The sequence below is a fragment of the Pelodiscus sinensis genome, chromosome 15 (assembly GCF_049634645.1).
Source record: "Pelodiscus sinensis isolate JC-2024 chromosome 15, ASM4963464v1, whole genome shotgun sequence".
Taxonomy (NCBI): Eukaryota; Metazoa; Chordata; order Testudines; family Trionychidae; genus Pelodiscus; species Pelodiscus sinensis.
Genome location: NC_134725.1, coordinates 39750259 through 39773869, shown reverse-complemented (window position 1 = coordinate 39773869; position 23611 = coordinate 39750259). Strand labels below are relative to the sequence as shown.

The 23611-nt window shown below is 47.8% G+C and overlaps 1 long non-coding RNA gene across 1 annotated transcript; it reads left to right on the top strand.

Moving 5' to 3' along the window:
* Positions 1–23582, top strand: LOC142818406 (uncharacterized). The gene is made up of 2 exons (XR_012895892.1): positions 1–675; positions 23488–23582. It is a non-coding gene; the product is annotated as an uncharacterized LOC142818406 (long non-coding RNA).
* The last annotated feature ends 29 nt before the right edge of the window (positions 23583–23611 follow it).

Below are 23611 nucleotides of genomic sequence, written 5' to 3'. Positions count from 1 at the left end.
GAAACATGCTGGCAGGCTTTGAAGAGACCTGTCTCCCATTGTTAGGGCAATAAATGGGCAGAGTGGAATTCATCTCTTGGCAGAGAGCCCCTATCCACTCATCAGCCTTCTGCCAGGAGCTGCAGCAGAGAGCTAAGTGCCATAAATGTTCAGGGAAAAGGGGTAAAGTAGGCAAGTGATACAAAAGGACTTAAGAAAGCTTAGGCCCCAGCAGCCTGTGAAGAGTTCCAAGGGGATCATATACTACAAGAAATAGGGGTCATCTGTGAAATGACTAGGCAGCAGGTTTACAACAAAGGCAAGGAGGTACTTCGTCACACAGCCCAGCCAATCTCTGGAACTTGTTTCCAGGGGATGTTGTGCCAGTCAAAAGTATAACGGAGTTCCAAAAGAATTAGCTAAGTCCCTGGAAGATTAGTCCATCCACAGCTATTAGCCCAGATGCCCACACTTGGGTGCTCTGACTGCCAGAAGATGGGACTGGATGACAGGGGAGGGATCATTCAGTGATTGCCTTTTCTGTTCATGCCCTCTGGGGCACCTAGCACCAGCCACTAGGCTAGATGGACTTTCGGTGTGACCCAGTGTGGCTGTCCTTACAGTTCCCACCAGCACATGGGCCCCAAAGCCATTTGCTAAATGAGCAATGCTACAGGATCCGTGCAAGAATCTCAGGTACGATTCTCCTGGTACTTACACGTGTGCTAAAAGTGTCTCTTCGTTGACTCCCACGGCGTTATTCCTGCTTTACACTGGGTGAGTGAGAGGGGGAGCCCCACTTTTCTAAGGGCATGAAGTCTCCACAGGCTCCTAAATACAGGTGCAGCACTAGGATAATGCCTCTGTGTGCTACTGGCTTTTGTTGTGGCAGCCTCACACCCTGCTAGGGAAGCACAGATGAAGAGGGATTGTGGAATACAAAAATGAGTTACCTCCCCATTTCTTCCCAGCTCCCACCAAAAAGCTTCCATCTCTGGGGAGATCCCTGCGCCAAGTTTCGGAAGATTAAAAGTTCTTTTGAATGCATGGCCAGGCTGTGGCACATTCATGCATTTCAATTAATATTGAAAATTAGGCTGGTGCAAACACCCACCCCTGGCTATACTGGCTGCAGGCTCTGCCTGCCTTCCCTAGGGCTGGAATTAACGCCATAACGTAATGTGGTTTTGTACATAGTAATAAATTAGAGTTGATTTTTTTTGCATATTTTTACACATCACATATTTAATGTCTCTCTGAAAATATAAATAAAACATGTGTAACCATCAGAAATCCTTAGAATCTGGGAAATGTATAAGAATTTATTTGTTTTCAGGAGGATTATACATATTGTATTAAAACTATATAAAGGGTTTAATAAAATGGCAAAAATAAAGCAAGAGCGAAGGCTCTCAATCTGCACCGAGTGGAGAGAAGTGATCTTTCTTTGATGCCTATTAAATGTTCCAGCAGATGAAACCCTATATTCTGCCAGGAAATGAGTTTGCCACAATCCGATTGGGTGCTGTCGTGTGTGCTCGACTTTACCACTGTCATTCCTCTTCTTCGAGCGGCAATACATTACGCCGCCTCCATTTTTCATTCCTCACTGCCCGAAATGCAAATTCCCTCTCTGTTGTTTATATTAGGTTTTCAAATATATGGAAATCCAGATATCTGGAAGAAAATGTCAGGGCCAGAAATACTCATGATCTGCCTTTCCCCAGCCTGACTTTTCTCCATTACCTATGCTATAGCGTGTGAGGTGGGTTAGCAGTTGGACAGGGGACCATATAGGGACAAAGGCAGGAACAGCTGGTCTGGGAACATGTGGCAGCCGCAAGAGTAACAGGCCTGGGAGAGGAGCTTGCAGGGATTCTGGATGTTGTACAGACTCCCCCCCCCCCCCCCCCCTGCAGGCAGGAGCAATGAGCCATCCTGAGAAGTCAAAGTGCCCAAATTCAGGGAAGCTGGGTGGGACATTCAATAGAAGTGATGGGCAGATAAGAGGGTGTGTCCTGCCTCTCCAAGAGCTCTTCAGCTGAGCCATGTGAAGGGGGGTCCTTCCCCAGTGGGTACCCCACAGGCCATTGAGAAAGGAGTAAATGGAAGTTAACTTGCAGATAACAGCCAGTTGCATAGGAGCTTCTCTTGCTCAAATGTTTATAGCTGGAAAACCAAAGAAATGAGGTAAGTGTGACAAGCGAGTGGTCAGGCTGGTTGAATTGTTTCTTAGGAGCAACTTTCCTTCTTATGCAATTTTGACACCATCTCTCCTGGCCTCAGCAAAGACATGACCTGAATGGGTGGTAATAGTCAACAGCCAATTGACATCAAAAGCTAAGTATGGGACACTTCCAGCCCTCTCAATTAGCCTCATAAATACATGTGTATTTGTGCTAGCAGAACCCAGCTACTTGAAGGCAGATGCAATGCAAATGGAAAAGGGTTACAAACACACTGAAACCTGTGTTTGGGCTGAGAAAACATGTACACAACTTTTTTTTCTTCTGCTGTTTGCTCACCACCTTACTCAAACTTTTGGGAATATACAACAGCAGGCAGTGAGGAAAATACACATCCCTAACACCACAACCCACATGATTACACTTTTTAATACACAACATGGAATAATATTTCTTACATCATAGAAAGAAAAACTCTGCAATGAAAAGCAGCATCTGTTCCTCTTTACGTACATGGAATGAGCTAACACGGAGCTTGAATCCACGGGGACACATCTGCTAAAGTTTCCCTGCCCGGAGCGTGATTAGACTATCTTTTCCTGTTTTCACAGCTTTCAGTGTCTGCAAAATGAGCTTTCTTTTAATACACCCACTTCCTCAGACGCAAATTTTCATCCTTGTTGTGGAGATATTGGAGCCAATACACACCCATTCTGTGTCATTCATGAAATTCCTAGTCTAGCAAAACACTTAAGCGCATGCTTAATTTTAAGCACCTGCTCTGTTGAAGTCATTTGGTACTTCGCCGGATTGGGGCTAAACACTGAGAACTCTCAGCTTGCACAACTTACCTGGCAGCTGCAAACCAAGTAAGCATCTTTGTGATACTGGAATGATTTTATCAGAATTGAATTCCATCAGTGCCTAAAATGAGCATTGCTCACACTTATGCTCAGTCTTAATTAAAGCCTGGTTTCTGTCATGGTCCATATGCTGGTACCTGCCATAGCAAATATATCTGCAGCAATCAGTCCATTGAATGGCTCCGTGGAAGAAGGGTAAGTGTCTCATGAATACTTTGTTGAGATGATTGAGTTGGGGATGGTCCTGCTTTTAGCAGGGAGTTGGACTCAGTGACATCCTGAGGTCTCTTCCCACTCTGCGATTCTATGATTCTGTGATTCTAAAGGATGTGAGTATGGCAAAGGCATTAACCCAGCTCCTTTCACTCACAAAAATGCCATCATACTCTAAAGCAGTGACCCAAAACAGTGCCTCACTAGTGGTTCTGCCATCATGTCCCCACTGTACAGACTAATGGGAACTAAATTAGGGCTTTTGGTATGGGATACTGTACATTTGAGATAAGTTTACAACTCACCTTCTCTTAATGAATGAGTGAGAACCCCAGTTATTAAAATACAGAACACACTGTAGAATTAAGAGCACCAAGGAAGACGGGCAGGTTTACATTATCTGGGATTATCTAGAGTCATGCCAGCTTCCAAAGACCCGCTTTCACACATTTGCAACATCTGGATTTTGTAGTTTGAAGCAGCTCGTGCCTTTCCAATGGGCTTCTGAGGGCTAACTCAATAGAAGAACAGAGGTACCACATTGCAGAAATCTTTATTTAGCATCATTGGCTTTAGTGATGGGGCGATTCACACAGTGCATTTTCTATCCATTTCCCAATCAGAGACAATGGCTGGCAAAGGACTACAAGGCACTGGGAAATGTTTTGGTTTATAGTTTACATACCCCATCACTGGCGCTGGAGATTTCCAGTCATTGCTACTGAATAATGTCAGGATTTTTTGCACTGACAGTAATGGCACCAAACAATTTTGACTTCTCTGTTATTTGGGTCTTCCTTCCAACTCTTTACTTTTTTGGCAGACTTCTTGTTCTAAGCCACTGGACCTTGTTCTACATCTGAATGCCTAATCCAAACCTTCCCTCCTCGAGGAGACAGAAGTTGAGATCAAGCATTACATCCCTTTTGCTCCTTTAGGCTATGTCTACACTGCTGTTTTTTTTCTGTAAACCTCATTTTCTGAGGAATAAGGGATCTTGCGAAAAAGGGATTTTTTCTGACAAATGGTGTTACACGGGACTTTTTAGCAGCAAAACCTCTTTCCCAAAAAAGGATCGGCAGAAAATATGCAAATGAGAGCATGATTTGCATATCTTCTGCAAAAAAAAACTGGCAGTGTAGACATAGCCTTAAATATCAGATATAACACAGCAGTTTTATTCACAGTTCATGTTTCCTTCTTTCTTTGTTTGTCTTCCCCTCCACAACAGCCATGCTTATGTTTGAATTCTTCTCCCAGCATCTCTCAAACATTGTGATTAGAGAAGCCACAAAAATCTGGCATTCAGATGAATGTTCAGCTTCTGGCATCTGAGAGTTTGGGCTAGAAACGCAGTGAACACAAGACATGGGGAATGGTTCTAGAAATGAGCCGAGGTGGGGAGTGAGGAATGGCAACTGGAGTCTTTCCAAACAGCTCTTGCATCAGTTATCATGAAGCCTTCCGTTTGCAACGCCCCTGAAACGGCTGGTAGCTTTCCTGCATTTGTGTGTCTGAATCTAACAAAATGGATAAACAATCCCGAATATGTCCTTCTTTGTCCTACAGCATCACTGTGGCTTTTGCTTGCTCACTTTCCTTCTATCGGTAATGAATTCAAATAATAATTGTCACCGTAAAATATATTTCTGAGCAAACATCTCTGAGATCCCCAGATGGAACGCACCAGGTAAGTACAAAATATTATTGTATTCTATTTTATTTTTTATATATGAGGAGCTACTGCATATTGTCACCAGGAGTAGGGAAAGCACTGTCTACAAGAAATATCCCAACAACATAACTTACTTATAGCCAGGCGGCTGGATTGGGTAGTTTTATTGCATCTGAATGATTTATTCTAAAAAACATGCGTTTGCAAATCAAGAAAATGCCTTTAGCCACATCTGACTTGGAAGCAGAGAAGCATCTGAGACTGCCAGCTAAATTATATGCTGTGTGGCTCATCTCTTGGGCAAGGTGCTGTTGCAGAATGAACTGTGAGAGACATGGTGAGGGTCAATTGGGGCACTTGGACATGAAAGACAAATCAGTTGCACCGAAGGCATCTTTTGCACGTCCTGATTCTGAGTTTCAACTGAAATTTATATTACGCAGACAAATTTCATTATCCAGCTCATTGGGAAGTGGAAGGCTCCTTGACACGAAATGCTCAGCCCCCGAAGGTGCGTGGAAGGGCTTTTTATTTTTTCTGACTCATTGCAGCTGCAGATGATGCATTAGGAGGAAGGCTTTCTGCAGATGATCTTTAGGAGCACGCTATCCATCATTACTGAAGGTCAAGTCACAGGTGATTTCCATCACCTCCCAGTTATCTGCTACCCAAATGCTCGGCCTATGAAATAAAGTGTGGGCCCTGGGATGGGCGTTTGCGTATGCGCTGATAGGATATGGGGAGAATGAATGCCTGGGTGACAGTGTGGATCCAACCCTGTGGCATCGCACGTGGCCTTTTCCCCTCCTGTGATGGAGAAGGTGGACACTGGTGCCCCTTGGGTGCAGAATCCAGCGCTGCAACCGGGACGGAGACCCAGCGATTAGAACACCGTTGCTCAGAAAGGGGGAAAGTTCATTTGCCCGCTTGGAGGAAAGTGTCAACAAGAAATGTCCAGTGAGACCAGGTGCTATTGCTTGTCTACTTATGGGGTCCCTTCCACATCACACTCCTCTCAGTCCCCACACATTGTTTCCCCCGGGCCAGACAGGCTCTCTGGCTCCAGCAACCTCTTTAGAAGGTGTGGGTGGCTGCTTCAGGCCAGTGTCACTTGTGCCAGCCCTCCCCCAAGTCACAAGTGTGTTGCTTCCCTTGGATCCACTAGCAAAATGGAATGGCAGATGCCGAGTAGGTGGTCAGATGTGCCAAGCCAGGAAAAGCAGGAGGACTAGGGAATCTAGGGGCCTGGAGAGGGCCCAGGAAGAGGTTTGGGGTGAAGTTCAGGATGATTCTTTGCACTGTTCCTTGCCCAGGCTCTGTTCTCAGGAGGCAAAATTCACCCCCCTGCAGCTGGTCCTCACAAGGTGCCAGGTCACAAACAGAACTTTCAGAAAATGGGGCCTCTGGACTTCATGGGGTGGTACCTTCTTTCTAATTGCTTAAAACTGCATCCCCGAGGCCCCGCCCCTGTTCCACCTCTTTCCCCGAGGCCCCGCCCCAATTACTTGCTCCTCTTCCCTTCCTCTTCCTGTTGCTGGCTGAGTTGCCACCACCTCCCTTGCTCCCTCAACCTGCATTCTCTCCGCTCCGGGGCTGGGCTGGGAACTGCTGCAGCCTGACGGCCCTGGCTGAACAGGGCATGGATGGGTAATTATCCTGTGGCATTCCTGGGTTAAAATATGACTCTATAGATCACAGTTGCACACTCTGTGTTATATTTGCAACATCTCTTGTACAACATGTGCCACGTGAGGTGACTATGTTAAGCATATGGTTTGCTGGTTCTGATGATGGCATTTGTACACATGTATCATTTTTGTATTTGAAGTTAGGAGGGCTGTTTCAGAACTTGAATTTCAAATGTTTGCGTCTGGGAGACACTGACAGGAGGTTTGGCCAATGTCTCGTGAAGGGGCTATTCAAGCCGAGTAGAAGTACTTGACTGACAATGGGCACCGGGAGGTGCCAGCCCACATCCCATGGGCTCCCCTGTGAACGTTCAGGACAGCACGAGTGCAATAGTTTCTACTTGTGAAGACTGACTCCTGCATGCAATGGTGACTTGCTCATGTGACTCCAAACACCGTCTTCTTGATGTACATTGCCACAGCGGGACAATGGGATTCTTTCCACAGGGCAGAAGATACCCCCTCCATTTTGTCTTCAGTCCTACTTCTTACCTCTGGAGGATCTTTGCTACAAACTGAAACTCTAAACAAAGGACTGAATGGCCCAGCTAAGCTGTGGATGTACTCCTGAGATTTGGCTTAAGCCAGCAGTTTATTCCATCTCTGCTACAAGCCTGCACCAAGAACTTTGCAGTTGGGGTGTGTATTTGATGCCTTTAAGTGGTTATATCCTCATTTTTAATTATTTTTCTTTTTTTCTTTTCTTTCTTTTTTGGAATACACCTTTAGATTTTAGATTGTCAAGGATTCTCACAGCATGATTTCTAGTCCTGATCTCAGTTATAAACTAACCTGGGCTGTTCCACTGAGATGGGAATAACCTTTTATTTGATCAGATTGGTTTTCGTAGCCTCTCATCTGTAAGGGGACTGTTACTGGTGGTGATGCAGGGGAACCAGAGTGTCTGAGGGGTTGCTTGTGTGACTTAGAGTCAGCCAGTGAGGTGAAGCAGAAGTGCTCGTTGTGACTAGTTTGGTGCCTGTAAGCAGAGGAACCCAGACTTGGGCTGAGCAGCCTGGTTCACTAAGCTATCCACCCTCAGTAGTGTCCCTCCAGAGCACCCCTTTGTTACAGACCTGGTACCTCCCCGTCACTATGCAGCAACCAACCCTTTAGTGTCCAGGCAATATATCTGCCTGGATCCTGCCAGACCCTCTTTTCAACTGGATTTCCGAATAAAAACCGGACACCTGGCAACCAGGGTTCCCTCTAAGCTGAGTGCTTGGGCAGCTGCTCAGGAGAGATTCCAGTGCTGCACAGCTGATTGGAGCACCCACACCCTCCCACGGGCAGCAGCATGTGTTTCTATTGGTGGTGCACATCTGCACATGCCTCAGTGCACAGAACAAAATTTATTCTGCACACAGATGGAAAAATATAGCAGGGACATTTCTGGCAACCTATAGCACATCCTGCCAAACACCCACAGGGATGAAGTGTTGCACGCACTGAGGTTGGAGACTTAGAGTTAAACGTTTTCCCAGCCTTGGTCTCCAGCACATCAGCTGTCCTCTTTGCTATCAGACACACTAGAAAGTAGAACTAATGCAAGCTCTCCTGCCTAGTGAAAGCACAGTGCCTGTAGTTCATGCAGGCAGTAAAAATGTGTCGTATCTGCCTCATTTAAATTAATGTTGCTAAAACAACAATGCTATTTTTAATATTTAATGGGGCCCTTTGAAGACTCGGAAAATCTGTCAGTGATGCTGGTGCATTTGAGGCATGTGTTCTGCGGGCTTTTCTCCTTTGATGAAAGGCAGTAGCAGCGTTAGGCAGAGCCACACACTGTGGAGCAGTGGGGGCTCAGATGTACCCAGGGATCAACTTCCCTTTGGGGGTACATCCAAATCTTCACAAAGGACTGGGAGCTGTGGAGTCCCTGAGCTGCCTGTCCTTTCCGTGCCAGTGCCGGGGTTATAATTTCTGAAAGAAGGAACCACAAACCAAGCTAGTTCAAGGAGCTGTTTCCCTCTCATCGAAACCCTTTGGGATAGATCGACCTCTCCACGTCAGTCACCACTTCCCTGCCCATCCTTGCTCCATTCCATACTTTTGTCTTTTGGGAGTGGGGTTGGGCCAGGCTGGGGGGGCCCACTCCTGGCCTGCGAGCCCTGCAGGAGATGCTGTGCATACTCCCTGAGCCCTGTGCCTCCCCAGAGAAAAGGACAGAGGGATCCCTGCCATCGAGGCAGCTAAGACACACACACACCTCCACAGGGAGGGAAGTTTGCCCCCTGTTGCTGGGGTTCTGGTGTGTAATTTTCCCAAGACAATTTGGCCTGTGTTAGAGAGGGCAGTCCTGCCCCACTTCTGCAGATGCAACTGGGGCTCAGGCAAGCCTCTGTTGTTTGTTCACTCTTTGTTCACTAGGATGTTCTGCGCCGACCCCTCCTCCTTCACTCAACTTCTTGTCTCACGCTGTCCTTGCTCTCCGGCCATTCCTCTGCAGTGGTTCCTACCCGAGTGTCTCCTTCTCTCCTTTCTCCTGGGCTTGCTTCTAAGCTGGATGCAAACCCAGGAACTTCCCCGCCTGGCTTGCATTCTGACTTGCCCCGGTAAGCCCTCCAGTGGCTTCCCTGGCGCAGAAGCCCCAGAGCACGGTCAGGGAGACACGAGTGAAGGAGCAAAGCGGAGCAGGTGGAAAAGGGAAAGGGGAAAACTCACAGGTGGAAGAGACGTGGTTCAGGATCCCCTCTCCTCCAGCAGTGACACCTGGGTCTTTCTCCTGCTGCTGGTGAATCTCTTGCCTTGCCAGCCAGGGAAAGGGGCTGTGGTCAGAGCCTCTGGCAATGGGGTAGACCAGGAGTCTCCAACCTTCTTAACCACAAGATCACTTTTTCAATGTAAGTGCAATACCCTTGCCTGGCTTCCTTCCCCCTTTCTCTGAGGTCCTGCCCCTGCTCCAACTTTTCTCTGAGACCTCACCCTGCTCACTCCATTCCCCTTCCTCCCCCATCCTCACTCACTTGCACCAGCCTGGGGTAGGAGGTTGGGGTGCAGGCTCTGGTCTTGGACCAAGGAGTTTGGAGTGTGGAGCAGCAATTACCATAGGCATAATTACTCTAGTTAAGCATTTTAGAACTCTCTACTTAAAGAATTAAATGTAAGTGTGAGAGAGAAATTGAAATTATGCAACGCAGAGACCAGTCAAAAACCAAAAATGTTTTACTTTGCAAGCAGTAAAAAAAAGGTAAATCAACCCTGCCTCCTCCTTCCCCCCCACATATACGTGTTGGGTCTGGAAATGAGAGTAAAGGACAGTGTGGCTATGTCTACACTGGCATGAATTTACAAAAATGCTTTTAACGGAAAAGTTTTCCGTTAAAAGCATTTTTGGAAAAGTGCGTCTAGATTGGCAGGATGCTTTTCCGCAAAAGCACTTTTTGCGGAAAAGCGTCCATGGCCAATCTAGACGCGGTTTTCCGCAAAAAAGCCCTGATCGCCTTTTTCATGATCGGGGCTTTTTTGCGGAAAACAGTACTGTGCTGTCTACACTGGCCCTTTTGGGCAAAAGTCTTTCGGAAAAAGACTTTTGCCCAAATAGGAGCAGCATAGTTTTTCCGGAAAAGCACTGACAATCTTACATGAGATCATCAGTGCTTTTGTGGAAATTCAAGCGGCCAGTGTAGACAGCTGGTAAGTTTTTCTGCAAAAGCGGCTGATTTTCTGGAAAAACTTGCCAGTCTAGACACAGCCTGTGTGTTTGTGAGAATGACAGAGACACACACAGTGTGTGAGAGTAACAGAGATTTGCATTGCCAAGCTCCCTCCATCCCCTTCTCCCTGTCAGGAGACAGGGTACGCAAGTTGGGGCTGGAAGGACACCCTGTGTGTGTCTAGACTACAGGGTTTTGTCGACAAAAGTGGACTTTTGTTGACAAAACTAAACCTGCGTCTACATTGCTGCTGAGTTCTGTCGACATAACGTGACAGAACTCAGCAGTTTTGTCAACAGCTGTAAATCTCATTCTACAGAGTTCTGTCGACAGAAGGTGTTATTGCGTCTACACTGTCATGTCACAAAGCGGCTTGCTTTGTCGACAGAACCGGATGCCGTCTAGACGCTCTTTGTTGACAGAAGCTTTGCCGACAGTATCTGTTGACAAAAGCCTGTAGTCTAGACGCTGACATCAGCACCCCCTCTTCTACTTCTCACACCCTGCACAGAAAGCAGGAAGCTCCCAGGGGGGCAACTCCAAGGCAGAGGGCAGGAGATGCACAGCAGTGGGTGGAGGGGCAATTGAAGTACTTGGTAGCCTCCTGGCCAAACCAGTCAGGATCCCCAGTCAGAGGTCTACGGATTGGTGACCACTATGGTAGACACTGAAGTTATTGAAAGGGAGGGACTGTCAGGGTTCTGGATCAGTCTAGGGTTGCCAGGTGTCCGGTATTCACCCACACAGTTCTGTATTTTCGCCTCCTGCCTGGTAAAAAAAATTCAGAGAATACCGGACTCCTGAGCTGTCCGGTATTTTCTGATTTTTTCCCAGCCAGGAGGCGAAAATGCCGGGCACCTGCCAACCCTACAAACACTCAGCTCCCGGCTGAACCCCTCCCTGGCCCCCAATGCCCTCAGCCCAGCCCCCATGCTTACCTGGTTCCGCAAGGCTGCTGGCACAAAATGGCTGCCGACCAAGGGGAAGCAATGGGTCTCAGTGCTCAACCGCTCCCCTGTTCCTATCCCGGCACTCACTCTTAAAGGGGACATGCTTTTAATGCTGTTTTATTTTATTGGCTTAAGTCCTTAGAGTCCTTTGGTTTCTGGTTTTGCTCCCCCCCTTTTTTTCCCCCTTCAACAACATTTTTTCCCAGTTTTTTTGGGGGGGGGGGAGTTCGGTATTTTTGTTTCAACCATCTGGCAATCTTAGGAAATGCATGTGTCTGCGATGGAACCTATGAGCTATTTACTGGTGCAGTTGGGTTGCACCCATGACCCTTCAGAGGATACAATCACAATCAGATTTCACCAGAGTTCCCGTGCCAGTGATCAGCAGAACCACATGCAAAGCCTCCCTCCCTGCACTGCTGACCTACTGCCCAGCATGGGCCCTCAGACCAGCTCTCCTGGGCTTTCTGCAGGTGCGGTTGGCCTCAGGGCAGCAATTTGTCCGTGTCTCAGTTGGCAAGTCTGGAAGTGAGTGGAAGAAACCTACCTTGTATGGGGCAGGTTTCAATAAACAGTGCACGGGGCTGGCTGGAAGCACATCTGTCCCATGCAACCTGAGTCTTCTCTCTGGTGGGCAGCTCCTGGGATGAGCTGTTCCAGCCCCCGGCTCCTCTGGGCCTGCAGGAGTATCCTCATGTGATGAGTGATCATGTCAGAGCCAGAACGGCACCACAGCGGGGCTGTGGTTAGACATGGGCTGCATCCCGTAAGTCAGCAGCTGGAGACGCTGGGGAGATGCTGGGAGGCCTTCCCTTCCTACAGGGTGATCCTCAGGAAAACAGATCAGGCACCAACCTATATGGGCATTGGGGGAAGGGTCACTGAGCTGACTGGCCGATCCATGCTCCCAAGGGCTAGCTTGCAGAACTGCCTCTCATGCTGTCTAGTCTGTCCCCTTTTACGGGGACCTTGTGACCAGGGTGCAGGGCTGGCCTTAGAACTGGGCAAACTGGGCCCGTGCCCAAGGCACTATAGCCAGTGTGGGAGAGGCAACTGTCCATGGGAGTTGCTGAGCAAAGGGGGAGGAGGGTATTGGGCAGGGGAGCACTGTGACAGAACACGCTTGCAGTGCTGGGCTGGAGTTGGCAGTCACACATAGGATGGGGGGGAAGGGTAACTTAGTGGTTTGTGCATTGCCTGCTAAAGCCAGGGTTGTGAGTTCAATACTTGAGGGGACCATTTAGGGCTCTGGGGCAAATCTGTCAGGGATGGTGCTTGGTCCTGCCACAGGGGAAAGGGCCTGGACTCAATGACCTCTCCAGGTCCCTTCTAGCTCTATGAGATAGATATATATTTTAATAGGTATAAGGGGGCACTGTGCAGAGGTTGAGGGCAGAGGGCACAGCATGGGGGTGCAGGGTTGGGAGCCCTTTGGTGCCAGGGGAAATGGTGGGTGCTGTGCCCACAGGGGTCAGAGGCACCAAGTTGGCCCAGGGCACCATCTCCCCTCAGGCCAGCCCTGCCAGGATGTGCTGGACATTGGCATGGGTGAGGGGGAAAGCAGCATCCCAGGACAGCTGCAGTTCTGTCAGTGCTCTGAGCAGAGAGCGGAGCAAGCCCACAAGGGCGAGTTCAATGCTGGGCCGGTGGTTAGGGGGTTTCCTTTTATCATGTCCATCCAGTCTGATAGCTGCAGTGCTCTCCTGAAATCAGTGACTGTGCCCCCAGCATCCCTCAGCTTAGATTTCTTAGCTCAGTGGGATAATCCCCTGCCTCACTGGCCAGGCCTGGCTTTTGTGATGCTCTTTGTGTGAAGCTCAGGCCAGCTTAATTCCCCTCTCTCTGTGGCTGGGAGCCACATGGGAGGCTAGCAGTGCATTTTGAGTGAGATTGGTGTGGGCAGAGGCACCTGGCAGGCCTGGCTCTTCAGCAGGGGTGTTTGGGACAGGTGGGATGCCTGGGTCTCTGGAGTCAGTGGGGATGCTGACATGCCAGACCTTTTCACTCCCCCCTGACTCTCAGGGCCAGATTTTCAAGCACCCAGTGCCGGTATCCAGGACAGACTTTCACAAGAGCTCAGCTCTGATGCTGGTGCCAAAAAAAGGGCCAAACCCAGAGCAGTCAGTTCCCTGCCACAGTGTTTCTTACAGCCAGAACATCCAAAGCTCTGCTCTCCCCATGTACTGGCGGTGAGAGTTCCCTGGAGCAGCTGGCCTTAAGGCAAAGGGAAATCTAGATTGCAGGAGCCCATGACCCTTGCTGGGGATCTCAAGACAGAGCTTGGCAGAAACCGCCTATGCGGTGAGCCAGGCAGAAAGCGAGAAACAGAGGCCCCATCTCTCCCTTACAGAGGTTATCTGCTCTCATTCTCCATCAGTGCCCAGACCCCACCATGCCCCATGGAGAGCCCCTAGCCCAAAGAGGAGCCTGAGCCCCAAGGGAGTCTATCTATAGCTTGTTCTCTCTTTCATTCATCCCCAACAGTCCCGGAAATGCAGACACCTTCTTTAAAACATTGCCTACTACTGGCTAGGGAAACTACTCCCAGGTAGTAAGCAATGGTCCCTCTAATTTTTTCCATCCATGTGCAGAATAAATTTTGTTATGTGCACCAATATGTGCAGATGTGTACCACTACTAAAACACATGCTGCTGGCTAAGGGTGCTCTGTTAATCAGCTGGGCGGCACCTGAATTTCTCCTGGGTGGCCACCCAAGCACTCAGCTTACAAAAGCCATTTGCAAGAGGTTCTCAGCAGCCAACTCTTCTTCATGTTTGGTGTTCAAGTGAACTCAGACCACTTAGGGGCCTCCTTGCCCTGTTCCCCAAAAACCTGGGAAACCCCATGCCGGTGCCTGGTCTTCACTGTCCTCTAACTTCCTGCATCTGGTGGGACTCTGAAGATGAGGGAAAGAGGGTGCTATTGGCTGATGGTGCCCATTGTAGAAAGGGTGCCCAGGGCTTGTGGCAGGGAAAGAAGCTGTGCTGAGTGGGAGGAAGGTATATTCACAGAGACCATGTCGGATGTCCCTGCTGAGCCGATTGCAAAGGGTGTGAAAGATCTAACCCGTGATTCCCTGGAGCAGATTTGAAGAATCACAAAGAAACCTTGCCCTAGGCTTTTGCTAATCCCAGCGGGCAGAGGGGAGGAGGGGTTCAGTACAGACCCGGATTCCGACTCTGGTTTCCAGACATCTCCTTCCTGGGAGGTTTTCAAAAGGAGGCTGGAGTAAGGATGTTAAGGACTAGTTGACTAGTCGACTATCTGATAAGCAAATGTTTAGTGGATAGTCAGTCACTTAGTCGATTCCTCCCCCCACCCCCCATCAGATAGGGCTCCATACCCAGGCTCCGTGAGGCGCTGCTGCTTTAAAGGGGCAGCACCGCACAGAGCCCAGGGTCAGCTGGGGACTCCCAGGCTCCCTGTAGCATTTCTGCGGAACCTGGAGTAAGCTGGGGACTCCCCAGCTGATCCTGGGCTCCAGCATGGAATTTCAAAGGAGGAATGTGGAAGTGCTTATCGACTAGTCGATGGAAATTCCATAGACTACTTGGCTAGTAAATTAGTCGTTAGTTAACATCCTTAAGCTGGAGAGCATCTGCCTTGGGTGGGTCAGACACCCCAGAGCCTGTTCTGTGGTTCTAGGTGAACTCTCTTGAGGCTCACAGAGATGTTGAGCAATGCTGTAGTTAGCAGCCAGCCTGCCCAGGTCTGATTTCCTGGGCTGGTGCCATAGTCACCTGCATCTCACACCCCTGCAGCCTGGATGGGAACCCGCGTTCCTGAGGCTATGTCTACACTGGCGCAATCTTGCACCAGAGCTATGCAAATGAGGCTAAGTGTGGAATATCGCTGAGCCTCATTTGCATATCTAATGAGCCTCCATTTTTGGTGAAGAGGCTCTTGCACCAGAAGGAGTGACTACACTGCCCCTTCTTGCACAAGAAAAACCCTCTTGCGCAATGCTGCTACGCTGATTATTTTCAGGGATAACGGCATTGCGCAAGAGGGTTTTTCTGGCGCAAGAAGGGGCAGTGTAGACGCTCCTTCTGGTGCAAGAGCCTCTTCCGCAAAAATGGCGGCTCATTAGGTATGCAAATGAGGCTCGGCGATATTCCGCGCTTAGCCTCATTTGCATAGCTCTGGCGCAAGATCGCACCAGGATAGACATAGCCTGAGTGTTTTAGTCCCTTCTTGATATTGACTGGGCTGTTGAGTTGCCTGCGAGGAGAGTTGTCCTTATGCCAGGGGACTTACTGCAGGGGGGCTTGGCGAGAAAAAGAGCCTGCTGGTCCATCAGATGTGGGAAAGCAGAGGGGCAGTGTGTGCCGGGGAAGGGGCCTCAGTGGCCTGTCAGCCGGGCTTACTTCTCCTGAGGGTTGTTTTCTCTTTGTGTCGTGCCGCAGGCTGCTGGGAAGTGAAGCTGGACACTTGGCTGTTGTCTCGGTGCACTGGAGGGAAGGAAATGGCCTAGCGCTGTGTTGGAGGGAAACAAGTGCCCACACTCCAGACAAATCCCACAGATCCAGTCCCTTCCTCTGCACACACAGGCACCCGCAGCAGCCGCGCCCAGCGGGAGTCTGTGGCAGCAGAAATTACCTGCTTCTCGCCCAGACCAAATGCACCCAAACCCCTGGCCTTGGCACTGTGTGTCCAGGCAGTAGTTGTCTCTCCAGGCCCTCACTGGGCTTAGCAAACATGTCCCAGCAGCTGTTGCATTTTGCAGATGTGTCTGCATCCTGACTGGCAGGAGAACATGATCTCACCTGAAAGGAGTGCTGGCAGCTTGGCTGTGAACTCTGAATGTATCTGTACCTGGCCTCCCTTCCAGACTCCGGTCCCTCCCTCCCCCACCGTACTGTGCAGGACTTGGACTAACAGCGGTTTGTTAAGCGTTCACAGAGCATCAACTTTTAAGGAATTGGAGAAAGCAGGGGGAAAGCAAGTTATGATCCCTGCCTCTGTTGTTCAGTCCTCCTGGAACCAGTGTACCTGCAGACCAATTTAAGCCTCCCGCCTGATTGATAGCTTTGTCATCAGTGCCCCTGGGCAACTGCTCCCTGGCCCAGCCCTTGCCCCACAAGTCTGTCTTTGAAGGCAAAGGCACAGCTGTGCAATTGCCCTGAAGGGTGCTCATTTCCTCTCCTGCAGACTTGCTGATTGCCCTCAATCAATAGTATGACTCACTCTCAGAGGCTTCCTGGCAGGTTTTGGTGTGGGGCTTGCTGGCAGACCATTTCTTAAGGGAGCCAGATTCATGTGGGTCCTTCCTTGTGATTAATATTATTGCTCTAGAAAGTGGTTTACAATGTTATGCAAAATGACAACTGACTTTTTCTTTGTAGCGATAGAAATGTAGCTGTGTTAGTCTGGTGTAGCTGAATCAAAAAACAGGACTATGTAGCACTTTAAAGGCTAACAAGATGGTTTATTAGGTGATGAGCTTTTGTGGGCCAGACCCACTTCCTCAGCTTCAAAGGCCTTTTAAGACTGCACTTGAAAGAGAATCCTCTGAACTAACCATCTTGTTAGTCTTTAAAGTGCTACATAGTCCTGTATTTTGTTTCAATCCTCTGAACTGTCATTCATGCTTAAATTTGACACTTTACGCCTGAGTTTGAATAAAGAATCTAATTACCTTACCCATTACAAAGATAGCTTCCCCAATTATCACCTCTAATATCATTAGTTCACAGACATTTACCTCCTCCCCTTCCCCCCCCCCCCTCCATCCCCCTTCTGTTCTGAAATGTGATTTGTCCTTTTCATATGTGTTCATTTTTTAAATTGTATCCTTTGGTATCTATGGTTGTGACAATTTTCTTCCACAATTTGATCTGAGGAAGTGGGTCTGGCTCATGAAAGCTCATCATCTAATAAACCATCTTGTTAGTCTTTAAAGTGCTACATAGTCCTGTTTTTTGTTTATAGGTTTGTGATAGCTAATAATCAGAAATGTTGTGTGGAGAGAAGGCTAATGAAGGCTAACGAAAGGGAGAGCCCTTCCCGTCCCATAGCAGCCAACCATTTATGTGCAAAGCCAATACACTGCAAACTACAGAGCCCTCACAATCAGTGGAGTGCAGGTAGCATTTACCCCACAAGAAAGAATGGTGCAATACAAGAACAAATGCCCATAACAGACAGCCGGCTAGCAAAAGAGTGTGGTTCCACTGCCACTGTTTGAGGGTTCAGATCCTATGTGGCTGTGGGGGGCACAGTGAAAAGTGCCAAACCTTTGCACAACTTGTGGCAGATTGTCCAGGGCAAGCCTTTTTAAGACTGGAGGGTTTTCCAACAGTCATGTGCTAGTTCAAAGAGGAACAAATTCAGAGAACTCCTGCAGCCTGAGTAATGCAGGAGGTCAGGCTAGATCAGCTATGGGCAAATACCAGCCCATGGACCGGATCTGGTTCACTAGGGTTAGCCCCTGGCAGGCCCCTGCTGCTATATTTACCTGTCCCTCTGCATGTACCAGCCATCGCAGCTCCCATTGGCTGTGGATCACTGTTCCCGGCCAATGGGAGCTGCAGGAAGAGGTGTTTCAGTCCACAGTATTTCTTGCTGCTCCCATTGGCTGAAAACAGTGCTCTGCAGTCAACGGGAGTTGTGAGAAACTGTATCCGTAGACATGCAGACAAAAATTGTGCCAGCAACCCACCGGTGGCTAACCCTGGCGAACTGCATCTGGTTTCTCGCCCACCCCTGGGTTAGATGATCCTAGCAATCCCTTGTGGTTTCAGAATCTGTGAAATGTGCTGTCTGTCTGAAATCTGATTGCATTATTTGTTGCTCTTTTCATTACTTTCCTGTGGCCTACTTTCCTCACTACTTGCCAGACTGAGTTACAATGAGGTGCCCGCCAGCAGGGTATTGGTATGCTAGAAATCTCACAAGTTCCCACCTGGGGGGGAGTGAGTGATTAGCTCCAGCTCTTCGCTCCATGCTGAAAGCTTCTTTATTCAATATTTGCAGTCCAGATTGATTCTGAATATCCTCTCCATGCTCAGCCCCGTGCATCCTCAAGATGGTCCTGGCTAATCCTAATCCTTTCTTTTCACTTTTGAATAACCTGGTGATGAGGCTTTTACTGAGCAAGAGCTGTTTCTCCTTTGCGATTCTTTTACCTTTGTCAGGCCTCGTGGTGTTCTGAATAGGAGGGACGATAAGAGATCGGTTTTTTAAAACCTCAAAAACCCTTCACAGTCCGGATTTGCAAGCGGAACGAGCCTGCTGCTGTAAAGAGCATCGTCAGGCGAGGCCTTCTCGTGGCTCTTCCCACTAACTGATGGGCTCTGTGTGTCGAGCTCCCTTCCCTTGGGGTGCTTTGTATTCTGCTTCTGTGCAGGTGTGAAATCTCATTTACTTCTTCCTCTGACCACCTCTCCTCCGCTAATAACTTGGCTCAATAACATGGAGGGCGAAGGGAAGCAGCAGCTGAGGTTTGCAGCTTGCTCTTCTCTGCAGGAAACACCAGAGGGAGAGCCAGAGCCCTCATGTTGTTTGCAGAGGGTCCTGTCCTGGAGGGACTGTAAGGAAGAATGAATCTCATTATTATCCCCTGGGCTGCCAGGGTCCAGTTCCCATTCCAAAGGCCTATTCTCAAATGTTAACCCTCATCAGAGCGGGCAATGCAGCGGGGTATCCCAGGCATTCCCCTTTCATTCCTACACCACCGGATTCCAACTGCACCTGTTTGCCAGTGAAAATGCTTGAGTGACTCTCATAGCCCATAAGTGAGCATGAACTTGGAGCATAAAGCCACCCTAAAGGAGACACAATTGACCACCTGTGCTCTAGCAAGGCCCTAGGGTGTGTGAAAAGTTTGTGGTGACGTTCAAGGTGCACTTGCAGTAGTGCAGCTGTGTGTTTAGGGGAGGGATGGGGATTAATCTGCAGTGGCAATGGGGTGCAGAGGTATAAAATAGTGCATATGAGGACTCTGTGTTTTAGGGACACACGGCAGGATCTTGCATAACACCCTCCTGCAATATGTGTTGTGCCAGCTCATGTTTCCCCAGAGTACGGTGCTGAGTTTGAAAGCAATGAAAGCTCTGAGCACAGCAAATGGGTAGAGATGATCATGTAAAACATTTTTGCAAGACACACAACAAATCAGTATGAGTCATATACAATAATAATGGATGCAATACATTCAGACAACCTTGCACACTTCAGATCCTTCCTTCTGCCCCAAAATCATAGGCTACTGACACTGGATTGGAAGGAGAATCTCCTTTAGCTGTTAGCAGTATAGGGTATCTGACACACAGATGAGCAGATCTGAAGCTACTCGGCAAAGGGTCAGTGTTGAAAGCCAGCTAATTACAATGTCTTCTGTAAGATGCTAGAGCACTGTTAAAATGATGGGTTTGGTCCTGAAATCTTTATTCAGGCAAACATCTGGCTGAAGCTGAGGTGTTTTGCTTGAAGGAGAATCTCAGAAATGGGTCTGATTTACATGCAAGTATGAATCTATTTCAGGGTCCTCTGATCTAAGAGTGCGCAGAAGCTTGTTGCACAAACGCATACAGCACTGGGAGGGAAGAAGTAAAAAGGCCTTTACAACCAAAGCTGGCTGAAAATTTTCCTTTGGAAATGATGATTTCAGTGAAATCGAAACATTTGGCAGGAATCTAACCATTCTTCAAAATTTTCACTGGAAATTATCAAACCATTTAATTTCAATAATATGAAAATTTCCCCGGCTCGGGGAAGCCGGCAGCGGAGCAACCCAGGCGCGCCTGGAGTGCCTCGCTGCCCGAGCCCCCCCGCAGCTTTGCAAAGCCGCGGGGAAGCCGGCAGCGGAGCAACCCAGGCGCGCCTGGAGTGCCTCGCTGCCCGAGCCCCCCCGCAGCTTTGCAAAGCCGCGGGGGGGCTCGGGCAGCCCAGGCGCCCCTGGGCTGCCCGAGCCCCTCCGCGGCTTTGCTCTGTGTCTTCCTGGTCTGCAGACCAGGGAGACACAGAGAAAGCCCCAGAGTACACGGGCGGCAGGACCGCGAGGTCCCGCAGTCCGTGTACTCTGGGGCAGCCCCGTTCGTAACTGCGGATCCGACATAAGTCGGATCCGCGTAAGTCGGGGACTGCCTGTATTTCGGAATAGGTGTTATTCCTCATAGAATGAGATTTACCGATTTCAGAATGGCTGTGTAGACATTCACATTGTTATTTTGAAATAATGGTGTAGTGTAGACGTACCCTCAGTTTGGGGTGAAACCAAATTTTGAAATCTCAGAATTTCCCATTGAATGGAAATTCTGTTTTTCAGTGAGCTCTGTCTATAGCATAGGAAAAATCTTTGGAAGGAAACTTGGTAGAATGGGACCATATACTGACAAGGCCAAAACTAAGTATTTCTCCGAGTACTAGTTGCGTTACTCACTTCTGCTTCACTAGCCTTCAGGATTTGGCCCTGAGATGGGCTTTTATCACCAAGTTACATATAAATGTGGATGGAGATCCCTAATAGATGTATGCCTGGTTGGGAATTGTTTGAAATCAGATTACTTTCCTACATTAAATATGCACAATATTTGTGTGTATTTTAGTGTAGTGTGTATGGTTCCATGCATGCCACTGAACTTAGATCCTGGCACTGGCACTGTCGATCCTGGGAAGTCATCACAAATAGAAATACTGCCTGGTGCTATGCAATTTTAACCAACCCACAAGAAAAATTTCCCAAACCACATCATTAACTTTTAGAGTTTCTTCTGTAAAACGTCATTTGGAATGCAAATACTCTAGTCAGTTTTAATCTCCTCCTCCATTTACAGCTATTTGCATAATCCCCTAATACTGCCAGCCTGATATCTAAAGATGGTCACTGAAAATTTCTACTAAAATGTTTTAATTTTAGATGGTTTCATTTATTTAAAAAAAAAACCCCTGAAAAATGAAAAATTTCTGTCAAAAAATTCTTGGAAACAGAAAACTTTTCAGCTTTGAAGAAAAAAATGTTTTTTCCATTTTTTCAATGAAAAATCAAAAGTTTCCAGGCAAGCAGACACTTTTTAACCAGCCTTGTTTCTATTTGTGCCAGTTTTGGCACTGATACACTTCTTCTTCTGCCAGAAATCTCTAGTCCAGCCACAGACTGAAGGACCCAAATTCCCTTCTGATCTCTGGTAACTTCACACCTAAATGAACACCCTCACGGGCTCTTCCAAATTCCATCTTGTTTCATCCTGAAGACTGTTAAAGATACTGGTTTTTTTCTGGAGTGGTTTCTGACCGGCAACCAAGAATAATCCGTGTCAGGATTGTCTTTTAAAAGTCCATTCTAACTTTGCAAAGCACCAGGCCATTATTGACTTGTCTTCCCTTAGCTGCTACCAAACATAGTGCCAAATGTTGCCTTCATTTACACTGGGCTAAATCTGGAGAAACTCCCCCCATAGTCAATAGAAATGCACCAGCTTCATACCAATTTAACTGAGAGCTGAATTTGGTTCCTAATAGGTTGGGAAATGCCCATTAAAGGCATATGCACTGTACCTAAATCTTCCAGCGAGACCCACATTTTACTTTTATAGGCACCTGTTTGTGGATTTATCTAACTCTGACCCTCTATGTCTTAGTAGCGCACATCCATTTTTCAATGCTACTGACTGACCAAATGATTCCATCTCCAGCTAGCACCGTGCTGGCACTAATAACAGACAAGGGGACTGCTGTGGTAAAGGTTTTATTTTAAAAAGCCATCCTCACACCCTCATTGGCAGATTTCTAACATGATGGTTCAGCTGCGCTCTAATTCCCTGGTTCCTCAGGTGCAGTGGCTGTGGTGAAGAGCAAGGAGGGGGAGTGGGAAAGGGGATTTTTTGATTCAAGGTCTGCTCACTGCTTGAGCGATCAACATCATTTCCATACTATAATTACATTGCCCAATCCTCTCCTGATTTTACTGCTATCTTGTAAGCCGTCCCGGTTGTGAGTAATTTAAAGCTATATGAGATGTCAGGCTCTGTGAAACAATCACCCCTCAAAGATATATGGTCTGAGATAATAATTGATAAGTCCCATTAGGCAATGGGCCCTGTTATTTCCTATTTGGCCTCTTCTGAGATGGCCTTGTTGATTCACTTAATGCAGATTTTGTCACTTGGCGTCATTGAGAGAACAGCATGCCCACGGTTCCTGCATGTCAGTTGGGACTGCATGGAGAGAGCCTCAGGGGTGTCAGGGAGAGAAATAAGGGGGAGCAGAAGGGATTTCTTACTGTGGGGCAGAGCAGGAGTAACCAGGGCTAATCTGTGTCCTCACTTCCAGGTGTGCAGCCAGATTTATTTCTGTGTTTTCACATGAAACATGTGGTGAGTATTTGTTGCCATCCATATTTGCTCTATTGGTTCAGCAGCAATCATGAATCCAAGGCATCTCCACTGATCCCTGTCTTCTGCTCTGCCTTCTCTGGCTGATGTCAGTGCTGTTCATGGGTGCTAGTTGTACATCTTCTCCAAGAAGCTGGCTTTCTTGCTGGCTTTCTTTCTTGTGGTGGGAGGTGGCACACTTTCTTTGTCCCACTGACAGGAGTGGAATTGTGATGATGTTCTTGTGCACTCCTTACCAATACACTGATGTGGGACTGGCTTTGGTCAATGCCCTAATGAATTGTTTGATCTAAAGGATCCTCCTTGGATCCGTGTCAAAACTGCCTCTCTCTCTTTTTGGTGTGGCTGCTGTCCATGGAATACCCTACTTTCTGTTGCTATGAATTTTAATGTTAATAAATGCAAAGTAATGTACATTAGAAAAAATAATCCCAACTATACGTAGAACATGATGGGGACTAATTTAGCTATAACCACTCAAAAGAGAGATCATGATATCTTCTCAGAGTGTAGAAGCAGTCAAAAAAGCAAGTAGAATGTTAGGATTCATTAAAAAAAGGGATAGAGAATAAGACAGAAAATATCTTATTGCCTCTATATAAAACCATGGTACACCCACATCTTGAATAATGCGCACAACTGTGGTAGCCTCATTTGAAAAAAGATACATTGGCATTGGAAAGATTCAGAAAAGGGCAACACAAATTATGAGGGGTTTGGAATGGATCCCATAGGAAGAGAGATTAAAAGACTTGGACTTTTCAGCTTAGAAAAGAGGAGACTAAGAGGGATATAATAGAGGTCTATAAAACCATGACTGGTATAAAAAGTGAATAAGCAAAAAATATTTACTTGTTCCCATAACATAAGAACTAGGGGTCACCAAATGAAGTTTATAGGTAGCAGGTTTAAAACCAACAAAAGGAAATTTTTCTTCACTCAGTGCATGGTGAACCTGTGGAACTCCTTGCCAAAGGATGTTGTGAAGACCAGGACTTTAATGGGGTTCAAAAACGGAACTAGATACAATCATGGAAGGTAGGTCCATCAATGGCTATTAGCGAGGG